The sequence below is a fragment of the Fukomys damarensis genome, unplaced genomic scaffold (assembly GCF_012274545.1).
Source record: "Fukomys damarensis isolate Sample0158 unplaced genomic scaffold, DMR_v1.0_HiC HiC_scaffold_36, whole genome shotgun sequence".
NCBI lineage: Eukaryota > Metazoa > Chordata > Mammalia > Rodentia > Bathyergidae > Fukomys > Fukomys damarensis.
Genome location: NW_022900948.1, coordinates 12,877,919 through 12,890,115, shown reverse-complemented (window position 1 = coordinate 12,890,115; position 12,197 = coordinate 12,877,919). Strand labels below are relative to the sequence as shown.

The 12,197-nt window shown below is 36.4% G+C and overlaps 1 protein-coding gene and 1 pseudogene across 6 annotated transcripts in view; one reads left to right on the top strand and one right to left on the bottom strand.

Moving 5' to 3' along the window:
- Unc13b (unc-13 homolog B) overlaps positions 1-12,197 on the bottom strand; it is a 214,574-nt gene that overhangs the window by 108,541 nt on the left and 93,836 nt on the right. The gene's annotated exons all lie outside the window — the stretch shown is intronic.
- Positions 10,350-12,197, top strand: part of LOC104858941 — a 3,576-nt pseudogene continuing 1,728 nt past the window's right edge.

Below are 12,197 nucleotides of genomic sequence, written 5' to 3'. Positions count from 1 at the left end.
ATTAGTAGGTCCAATAAACAGCTGGATATATGAGTCCAAGGAGCTTAAGAAAGAGACATGGAACAGAAGATTTGAAAGCTTTCAGAATATAAACCCCCTGAGGGTAAGGATTTTTCTACTTCCTTACTTTCCTGTACGCTCACAGTTTCTAAATACTGCCTAACAAAAAATAGAAGCTTTACCAATAAAAATAAATATTTTCATTTTAGTAAAATGCCTCAACAGATTTTATAAATTGATAAATAAAATATAAAAGTGAGTAAATAAGAACACTGAGGCAAACTGCAGATTAAGGGTGGGGGACTACTAAAAGGGGTTAAAAAAAAAAAAGAAAAACTGCTAAGAAACAACCATATTTTAAAAAAGGAAGATAGCCAGGCATGGTGGTACATACTGTAATCCCAGCACTTAGGAGGCTGAGGCAAGAGGACTGCTACAATCTCAAGGCCAGCCTAGGCTACTTATTAAGTTCCTAGCCTGGGCTATACAGTGAAACTATACCTCAACAAATAAATAAATAAATAAAATAAGGAGAAGGAGGAGAAGGAAGAAGAGGGGGAGCAAGAGGAGAAGAAGACGGAGGAGGACGAAGAGGAGGATAGCTGTCAATACAAAGTGTTGGTCTGTGATAAAAACAGCATGGTACTGGCAAAGAAACAGACCTGAGGATCAGTGGAATAGATCAGAAGATGCAGAAACAACTCCAGACATACTCAGCTACCTCATCTTTGATATATGAGTCAACCATCCTCACTGGAGGAAAGATAGTCTCTTTAATAAATGGTGTTGGAAAAACTGGATTTCAGTTTGCCAAAGATTAAAACTAGACCCCTATCTTTCACCATGCACTAAACTAAAATTCAAATGGACAAAAGATCTACATATTAAAAGAGAAACACTAAATTTGTTGGAAGATAAGTTAGGTAGGATTCTTGAAGACACTGGCATAGGAAAAGACTTTATGAACAAATCCTTAGTAGCACAGGAACCAGCACAAAGAATCAACAACTGGGATCTCATCTTTTTAAAGTTTCTGCACTGTAAGAGAAACCACCAACAGAGCTAAGAGATAACCTACAATGTGGGAACAAAATTTTACCAGCTATTCCTCAGACAAAGGTCTACTGCCTAGAATATATAAAGAACTCAAAAAAAAAAAAATCAGGCCCCCCCCAAATATAAAGACCTAATTAAAAAATGGGCATCTGAAATGAACAGACATTTCTCTGAAAAACAAGTAAAAGCAGCAAATAAACATGAAAAAATGTTCAACACCACTGATCATTCGAGAGATGCAGATGAAAACAACACTGAAATTCTACCTCACCCCAGAAAGAATGGCAGCTCTCAAGAAATCAACCAATAACAAATGTTGGCAGGGTTGTGGGGAGATAGAAGCCCTTCTTCATTGTTGGTGGGAGTGCAGACTGGTGCAACTATTGTGGAAATCAATATGGAGATACCATTTGACCCAGCTATTCCTCTGCTGGGTATCTTCCCAAAAGAATTAAAAGAAGCATACCACAGAGATATATGGTCACCCATGTTTATAGCAGCACAGTTTGTAATAGTTAAAACTTGGAAAGAGCCCAATTGCCCATCAACTGGAGACTGGATAAAAAAGATGTGGTCTTTTAATAAAATGGAGTACTACTCAGCCACAAAGAAAGAGAAACTAGAGACATTTATAGCTAAGTGGATGTACATTGAAGACATACTCCAGTGAAATTAATAGGATACACAAGTGTAAAATACCATATAGTTTCTCTGGTATGATAAGCTAAAAGTGTAATAAGTATCAAAATGTATAAATGAAATGAACAGACATTTCTAAAGGTCTAAAAGTGTATGGGAAGAGGGAGAAGTAGGGGAAAGGAAAACAAAGTCTTTGTAATTAGGGAAGGGTGGAGGGGTAAAGGGAGGTCAGGGGAATGGGAAAAAATTAGAACCAAGATAATCATGTAAAGGTACAAGATCCCAATGATGAATATAACTGTATTGCATAACTAAAATGTACCAAAAAAACACAAATTGCTGGTGAGGCAATGTAGCAACTGGAACTCTCATACATTGCTGTCAAGAATGGAAAGAGAAGCAGGCATGGTGGTGCACATTTGTAATACCAGCACATGGAGGCTGAGTTAGGAGAATGACTTGAAGGCTAGCCCAGGCTACATAACGAGACCCTGTCTCAAAAATACACACACACACACACATACACACACAAACCAAAAATAAAAAAACAAAAAACATCCAAAACAAACAAACAAAAAAAGACTGAAAAGAGACAGAACACTTTGGAAAATAGTCTTGGCATTTCTTATAAAGTTATATACACAGTACACACCCAGAAAAACCTCTCCCTACATATCTACCTAAGAGAAATAAAATCAGGTTCATACAAAAACTCTGTACATAAATGTTTACTGATGTTTAACTTAGTTTTGAGGTTCACTCTAAAAATTAGAAATATAAATGTCCTACTACTCATGAATGGATCAACAAACTATGGTACATTCACAGAATCAAATATTAATTAGGAATAAAAAGAGATGAACTACTGACACACATAGACAAATCTCAAATGCACTGATAAGTGAAAGAAGACAGACTCAAAAAGTGATGTACTATATGGTTCTATTTATCGGATGTTCTGGAAAAGACAATATTATAGGAACAAACAAACAAACAAAACCAGATTAGTAGTTCAGGTGGGCTAGAAGTGGGAGAGGTTGACTACATAGGAGTATAATGAACTTTTAGGGATGACAGAACTTTTCCATGTCTTGATTATGGTTGCGGTTACAAACTGCACACGTGTTTGTCAAAATTCTAAGTCTATACACTGAAAGGGACTGTACACTGTGTATAAATTATACCTTAATAAATCTATCTTTTATGTTAAAGGTAGAGAAAGAAGAGCCCATGAAAGTGCCTGTGAATAAATCAGAGAGATGGGAAGAAAACCATGGCAGTGTGGCTCTGATCATGGAAAACAAAGTTTCAAGGAGAAAGTAGTAGATATTAAGTGTTACAGATCAAATAAAAGTGAAATGGATTTAGAAACAAAGAGTTACCAACAGCTTTAATCAGAGAAATGAAATATAAAGTTTAGACTTTTCAGAAACACACTGAAGCACATGCCACGGTGAGACAGAAAAACAAAATGGCTGACAGACAGGCGGGACACCAGTCCAGGATAATGTTGGCCTGAGTCCATAAGACTTCTCCCAGGTCAGATGTCAATCCAAGTCCTAGGTTAGACTTGACTTGAACTTATGATTAACTGATTGTAAATTGGGACTCTCATGATCTCCTCCTTAGGTTTGAGTATTTGCTAGGATGATTCACATAACTCAGGGAAACACTTTTTCTATTACATGTATTTATTATAAAGGATATTGCAAAGGATACAGATGAACAGTCAGACAAAGAGATAACTAAATCAAAGCCTGGAAGGGCCCTGAGTACAGGAAATCCTGTCATCCTCCCAGCATATGGATGTGTTCTCCAAACTCCATACTTGAGGGATTTTTATGGAGGCTCTATCACACTGGTGTGATTTATTAACAACTCAATCTTTTGACCCTTTCCTCTTCCTGAAGAATGGTAGGACTATGAGTTCCAAGTTTCTAGTCATGGCTTTGGTTTTTCTGATGGCCAGTCTCCATCTTGAAGCCTACCAAGAATTCCTCAGAACAAGAATTGGGGGGGGCATTCATAACATTTTATTTACTTAGGTTTACATTGTTTAAGTGATCAGTCACTAAAAACATAGCATCTTCACAAGGAAGAAGATCTAAATAATTTATATAAAGCATAAATGTTCAAATGAGAGCATGAGATCAAGAAAGAAAAGCCCAAGTAGGACTTTACACTTCATGAGATAAACAATTTAGAAAATATTAGATTCTTGTGGGTTTTGATCTTTCCTTTCCTTTATATCCTTTTCTTTTTCTTTTTCTTTTTCTTTTTGTGGAGCTGGGGATTGAAGCCAGGGCCTCACCCATGGTAGGCAAGTATGCTAATGCTGAGCTACATCCCAGCTCTTTTTATTTAATTTATCATCATCATCATCATCATCAACTTGGTTTCTTGAGACAGAGTCTCACTATGCAGTTCAGGCTGGGCTCCAACCTGTGGTAATCTTCTGCTTCAGCCTCCTGAATGTTGGGACCACAAATGTGTACCACCACACCAGCTTATTTCAAGACAGGGTTGCCTAGTCTGGTCGTGAACTTCTGATCCTCCTGTTGCCTCAGCCTCCTGAGTAGGTGGGATTACAGGCATGTGCCAACTGTGCCCAGCTAATCTTACAGATTGTTTTTATTTTGTGAAAAATAAAAATTCCATAAGAAAATCAGAACAAGACCTTTTTTTTTGGTTTTTTGAGACAGGGTCTCACTATGTAGATGAAACTAACCTGGAACTCACTATGTAGCCCAGGCTGGTCTCGAACTCACAGCGATCCTCCTGCCTCAGCCTCCCAAGTGCTGGGATTACAGGCATGCACCACCACACCTGGCTAGAACAAGACATTCTTAATGCCCAAGAAACTCCAAAGATTTAGAAGCTATGTCTCAAGGACAAGGATCAAAGACCAAAATATATAGTTCTTATTATAAACCATAGTATCACAATCCTCCACTGAAATGGCACTATATTGTAGTAATGACCTCTTTTAAGGTATGGAGGCACAAGTATACCTCAAGTCCAAACCCACTGAACTCTCCATACTGCAAAACCAGAAACAACAGAATCTTCCCAAAAATTCCCATTTACTTCATATCCCACACCCAATCAATCACCCACTGAGCAGTTCATTCTGCTGAAGTCTCCTTCCTATTATGCCCTCCTTATACGTCTCTGTCCTTAAGAAACTTATTACCCTATGCCCAAATTATTACAAGATCTTTGGCTGGATTCATGACCTTACAATTTCTGTCCCATCCAATCTACTCAGCAGATGGCAATTAGACTAATTTTTCTAAACTCAGCTGCTAATCACATCACTGCTCTTTCAGTTATCTACAACAGCTCTCTCAGGGTATCTATTTTCTTGGCTTTCAAAACCAAATAAATATCAAACCTCACTGGTAACCAGTCCCCCAAAACAAGGCCTTTGTAACTCAAAGAGCTATTGTTTACAGTTCCCATTCTTGCCATCCTCAGGAGATAGATGAAAGTGCCTGATTCCCCCTATCTGTCTCACTACCACTGAAGCTGTAGCATCCTTCAATTCTACTCTTTCTTGGTGTAATATAGAAATGGCTTTACTTTTGCAACCAGACAAACCTAAGTTCTAAACTATCATGTATTAGTTGTTACATTAGACTGTTACCATCTCTATACTTCTGTATTCTCATCCATAAAAAGTGATGATTAATACTGTTTACCTTTTGGGGTTGCATAAATATTGAAAATCATGTATGTGGCATTGTAACCACTATGCACTAGACGAATAGTAATCAATAAATCTTCCCTCTCCTAACTTATATAGTTGGTGCCTTCCTCAAGTTCCACTTAACTGTTCTTAAGCAGTTCTCAATGACTCTAGTATATAGTGAACCTTCAAATTATGACTAGTCTGACATAGGGATAACTTGAGTTATGACTAGAATTTTAGTTTTAATTTACAAACAAAGTCTTGAGTTATGATGCAAATGCTGGACGCTTGTGCTTCCAGATGTCTCAGGGATTTAACCCTTAAAGAGTTGAAAGAACAATACAACATCCTTTCCTGTGCAGAGTTAATTGAGAAATCTTGGGCCAATTCTCTCTAAGGATATTGAGATCTGCCTATATACAGGAGAGAGACTGAAGGCTATGTAGAGGAGCCTGAGCCTTCCTTGACCAACTTAAATTACAACCAGACCTCAGGAATAAACTGAGTTTCTAAATCACAGGTCTGCTGTAATCTCTGTAAACAATCAAAATAAAATCTTACCAAGTTATATGTAACCACATGATCTAGCCATTCCACTCCTACATATTTAACTAAGAGAAACAAAAACATGATTGTGTAAATGTTCATATTAGTCACAGTTTTTTTTTTGTTTTTTTGAGACAGGGTTTCACTACGTAGTTCAGGCTGGCCTTGAACTCACTATGGAGCCCAGGCTGGCCTTGTACTCAGTGATCCTCTAGCCTCAGCCTCCCAAGTTCTGGGATTAGAGGTGTGTGCCAGCATGCTTAGTGCATATCACTCATAATTACTGGATACAATCTGAATGCCAATCACCAGGTGAATGGGTAAACAAAATGTGGCATAACCACATAATGGAACACTACTTGGCAATAAAAAAGAACAAATTAGTGATATATGCAATAAAACGAACAAATCTCAAAATCTTTACACAAAGTGAAAGCTAGACACACAAAAAGTACATACTACATGTTATGGTTTAGATCTAAAATGTCCTCCAAAAGTTTCATGTGTTCAGAGGTGGGACTTCTGGAAGATGACTGGATCATGGGTACTCAATAAAATGAATCTGAAAATCCTTACTCTGAGTGAAAGCTAGAATACACACTAAATGATTCTATTTATATGAAACTCCAGAAAACTAAAGTTAATCTAGGATACAACAACACACCTGCTTCTTCTGCATATTTTATCTGTTTCTAGTGGAAAATGTAAGAAATTAGAAATGGTCACATTTATAGTTATCAAAACACCATAGAGCAACTGTTATATAACCAATTAACAGCCCATGCTCATTAATTTTTCCATGACACTGAAATGAAAGAATATCTGAGCCCCAGACTCCAAGTAAACAGCTGAGGCAATGACAGGACTCACCTATCAATTAGTAAATTGTAGTAATTACCAGGGAGCTCAGAAAGGACATAAAGCCTTTAGAAATTATTCTCTTCCCTCTTTCTAGACAGACTGGAAATGTACCAGAGAACTTCTTCTATGGAAAACAGTAGTAAAGAGCCTATAATTAAGAAAAGCACTTTGAATCTAACATAGGGGATAACAAAAATAAAAGAAATAACCAATCTTACTTGTGAATATAGATATAAAAATCCAAAATGAAATACAATATTGAAATCAAACCTAGTTTTATAATGACAAAGTAATTTCCTAGTGGCCAGGGATTTAGCTCAGTGGCACTGCACCTGTCTCACAAGTGCAAGGTCCTGAGTTTGATCCCTGGTACCCAGAAAAAAATTGCATATGTAGAAAAAGTAATTTACCATAATCAAGTAGGATATAGTATAGGGAAGAAAAGATGTTTATTAATAGAAATTAACACATTCATCATACTGATGAAAGCCAAAGAAAATATTCACAAACAACTGGTTAAGCACTAATGTTGAACATGTATACTCTTTATTTTAATTATTACTTATTTACTTTTTATTGGTACAAGTTTGTAGTATATAATCATTACATTCATCATTGGTATCCACTCCTTACTTTGACTGTAGAAGTTCTCCTGAAGTATGACACAGAAAAGTACACAAATCATAACAGTACTGCTCAATGAAACTGTGAACACAGTCATATAATCAATACAGAGATCAAGAAAGAGCATTACCAGCACCCAGCAGACCTCTTTCTGCTCCTTTGCAGTCATGACTAGCCTTTGAACCAGATATTTTCTGTCTCTTTTCCCAGAAAGCACATGCTAATACCCTCATCTCTTCAAGCTTTTGCTCAAATGTCACCTTCTCATAGTGACTTATATTCTCATCCCCTTATTTAACATAACAATTCAACTCCAATTCTAACATTACCAACTGCTCTTCACCAGGTACTCTTTTCTTGGTCTACTTTTAATACCCTATGTAACATCATTATTCATGCTGTTTATTGTCTACCTCCTGCCACTCTCACAATGTTTTGCTCCCTAATGAATCCCTAGTATTCAGGACAGAATCTATAACATAGGTGTCAAAATGTTTATAAAAGGAAAGAAGGAGACAACTACCAGAAATAGAAAATAAATAGGTACAATCTTTTAGAATACAATCTGACAGTATCTAACAAAATTTAAAATGCGTAGTCTTTAACCCAATAATTCCACTTATAAAAATGTATGTAGTCTACTAATATTTATTGAGCAAAGTTACTGTGGACACATGGATAAGCACATTCCCTACTCATGAAATTTATGGCCTAGGGAAGAAAACAAATATTAATCAATAATAGGTAATGTGAAATAGGAAGAAAAGGTCCAAAGGAGAAGGGGAAGGGGAAATGGGAGGAGTAGGGGAAAGGAAAGAAGGGAAAGGAAAAAATAGGAGAAAAGGGGAAAACAGAAAGTCTTTGTAAATAGGAAGGGGTGGAGGGTTGAAGGGAGGGAAGGGGAATGGGGAAAAAAATAAGAACCAAGATATATTATGTAAAGGTACAAATTCCCAATGATGAATGTTACCATACTATATACCTAAAATGTACCAATAAACTTAATGAACTAAAAAAAATTTAAACATACTAAGTGCTATAAAAGTACATGAATATGTAATAGAGAAAGGAAGATTTAAACATGTTCAGCAAAAAACATACTTGCACAGAGTTTCTCACCATTGCACACTGTTTTAGTAGCACAAATACAAAAACAATTCAGCAGGGGAAATTTCTCAAATTATAATATACTTCACTTTGACCAATCTTTTAGGTCCCACTACCAACTTACAGGAAATACAAGGACTGAGTATATTAAGCAAAATCTAAAATGCAGTAAACTCTGTAAATCAATTAAATCACGTAGTTAAGTGGCCTACTTTCTTCAATAAAGAAACTACAAAGAAATTCACAGATTCTGGCAAGCACAAAGTCATGAGTTCGATCCCCAGTACCAAAAAAAAAAAAAAAAACCACACAGATTTTTAAAGAACTATATATCAAAAAAAAGAAAACAGCAATTAACTGTGTTGAGTTGGCTTTGTACAGAAATGGACAGCCATACTGGTTTGGAAATGTTAATTTTTAAAATTTTTTTCCATGTGTACAGGGGTAACGCTTTGCACTAAATATGTAAGGTCATATCTACGTGGGTTTGATTACAGAAATGAATAAAGTATTCTCTAAATAATGAAAAAAAGTAAGATAAGACTACAAGAACAAGAAGAAATTTAAATATGTTCAGGGACCATTCTCATCTCCAGAATTAAGTATTATTTTAATGTTACATCATTGCCTTTTCTCTTTTACTTTCCTTTTTAGTTTTATTTTAGGATTCCCTATTTGTAATGTTCATACAGAGATTTCTTTAACTGAAATATCAAATAGTTTCTTTGGTGTGAAAAACTATAATAGTACACAGGATCCTAATGTGATAATTAATAATGTGAAATAGGAAGTAAAGGGCTAAAGGGGTAGGGAAAGTGGGAAGGGTGGGGGAAAGGTAATAAGGGAGAGGAAAAAAATATGAGAAACTGAAAAAATGGAAATAAAGTATTTGTAAAAGGGGAGGGGAGGAGGGGTTGAAGGGAGGGCAGGGACAAGGGGAAAAAATGAGAATCAAGACCTATTATGTAAAGATACAGGATCCCAATGATGAATGTAACTGTATTGTATACCTAGATTGTACCAATAAACTCAATGAAAAGAGAAAACAGAAAAAATTGTTTAGAGAAATATATTTGGATTATAAGAAAGAAAAGGAAGTCATTATCATAAAAGTCAAAAAAATAGTAACTTTTAGGAAGGAGAGGCTTGTGATAAGAATGGGGAATATAGATGTTTCTAAGGGGCAGCTGGTAAAGCCTATTTTTGGCCTACCTTATACTTGTTCATTAGACTAAACATCTGTTTTACGGGGTTTTCTATATATCTGTGTCAAAATCTAGGGGTTTTTAAATGCAGCAAACTGCTCAAATTCTTATTAACTCCCACTATCTGCTTCATTCCTCTGTATAAAGTCTTCAAAGGCTGTCTCCAAATTACAATATAAACCAACTTGCATGGCATGCTATGAGCTTCTGTGTCTAACTGACCACCTCTCTGACTCCTCCCCACTCTTATTCTCTGAACCTCAAGATATCCAGAATTTTCAGCTTGTTGTACCCCAACATTCCTTAAACCATGCTTTTCTCTATCTGCTTCATTCCTCTGTATAAAGTCTTCAAAGGCTGTCTCCAAATTACAATATAAACCAACTTGCATGGCATGCTATGAGCTTCTGTGTCTAACTGACCACCTCTCTGACTCCTCCCCACTCTTATTCTCTGAACCTCAAGATATCCAGAATTTTCAGCTTGTTGTACCCCAACATTCCTTAAACCATGCTTTTCTAACTCCATATTCTGGAACCGTTAATTCTTTTTTCCTTCACCTGACTGCCTCCTATTTATCCTCAAGACTCACTTTGTGCCAGTGGTTTAGGGACATAGGGATGAACAGGTAAATCATAAGAGATTTTTAGGGCAGTGAAACTGTTCTTGTACAACGACATAAGGGTAGACATGTGTCACTATACATTTGCCAAAACCTATAAAATATGGGCTGGGGATTTAGCTCAGTGGTTCCTGCACCTGCCTTGCAAATGCAAGGTCCTGAGTTCGATCCCCAGTACCAAAAAGAAAAACAAAACAAAAACCCCAAAAAAACCTATAAAATATAACACCAAGAGTGAACCATCATGTAAACAATAGATTTTGGCTGAGATATCACTTTGTCTGAAAAGCATTCCCAAATCAAGATTTTCTTCCTCTGTACACTTTAAAGCACTTACCATTCACTTACCTCATGGTGCTATTTACATGTTCCTTCTCTGAGTTTGAGCTCCCTGAGGTCAAGGGTTTTATCAACTCTATATCCCCAGCTAGCATGCATCTTCGCATGAAGATGAAGCCAACAATTATTTGCTTCTTTGGTTTGTTTGATGATTTTTTGAGACAGGGTCTCACTATGTAGCCCAGGCTGGCCTTGAACTCATGGCAATCCTGCCTCAGCCTCCTAACTGCTGATTACAGGTGTGCACCACGACACCCAGCCAAATATTAGCATAATAAACAATTCTACCAATTCTGATATCTACAATAATTCTGTCAATCATGTTGTATTAAATTCATTTCCTGTCATTCTGTACCAATGAAATATATTTTGAAAAACCATCAAATGGCCATGCTTTATGGTCATAATCAACATTTATGTATATATAGCTCACCCTCTACTCATGAGTAGACAATTAAGTTGTCATCAAATTTAACTTTTTTCACATTAATCTAACATTTTTAGCATACAGAGCTATTTGACATTGTAACTGAGCTTAAATGATAATAAGCTGATGCATTGACTGCAATTAGCCACTTCAAATTTCTTTCTGGAGGAAGACAGAATAGAAATAAATAAATGAGTCAGAAGACTACAATTAACATTATTTTTATCAGCCATACCATATTGTTAACAGTTTCTCCCTTTTCTTTGTTAGTTTCTCAGCACCTATAATCAGCATCAATATCAACTGCTCCCACTGATATTGTACATACAGTGTAAAACTCAGCATCACTGACAGAAGTTCTGGACCCACTGTACTGCCCTATCCCTATTATAATATTGCTACCTATGCACTCGAAGAAGTCTGTAACTAGTATATATTTCTGCCACTGAAAGTCTTAGTCCTAGACTGGAGACAGCAGAAAGTACAGATGGCTGATCCCTTATTTTCCCCTACCAATGAGATGATTTAGTAGAGAAGAATTTTTCATCCAGTAAGAGATTCTTTGGCTAGGATGTGTTTGGGATGGGGCATGTCTCTCACGAATTCTTTCTTCATAGTTTCCATTTACCCTGGCATGAATAATCTCTACCTTAATACACTTCAATAAACTTTTTCTCTAAACTCAGGTTATCTCTTCTAGAAAGCCTTTCTGAACAGATCTTATGGCATCCTAACTATGTCCCTTCTGCTTTTGTTACTTTCAGCACTTTCCTATTTCTATGGTATTATTGAAAATGAAATCAAAGGACTGCCCAAAATTAAGGTATAAGCAGAAAGACAGAAAGTTGACAAACCAGAGGAGGGACTTTGAACAGATCACCAAAGAGGACCTAATTACTAAGAGTCAAAACAGGAAAGCAGCAGACCAGGATGGTAAAGAAGAAAAAGACAGGTTAGGCAGACAAGCAAGAAGGAGAATTAATGAATCATGGCACAGGAACTGTTTGCCACTTCACTGTGCTCTCTACAGTATGATTTGTAGGAAGATTGGCTATTCCTTTTTTTTTTTTTTTTTTTTTT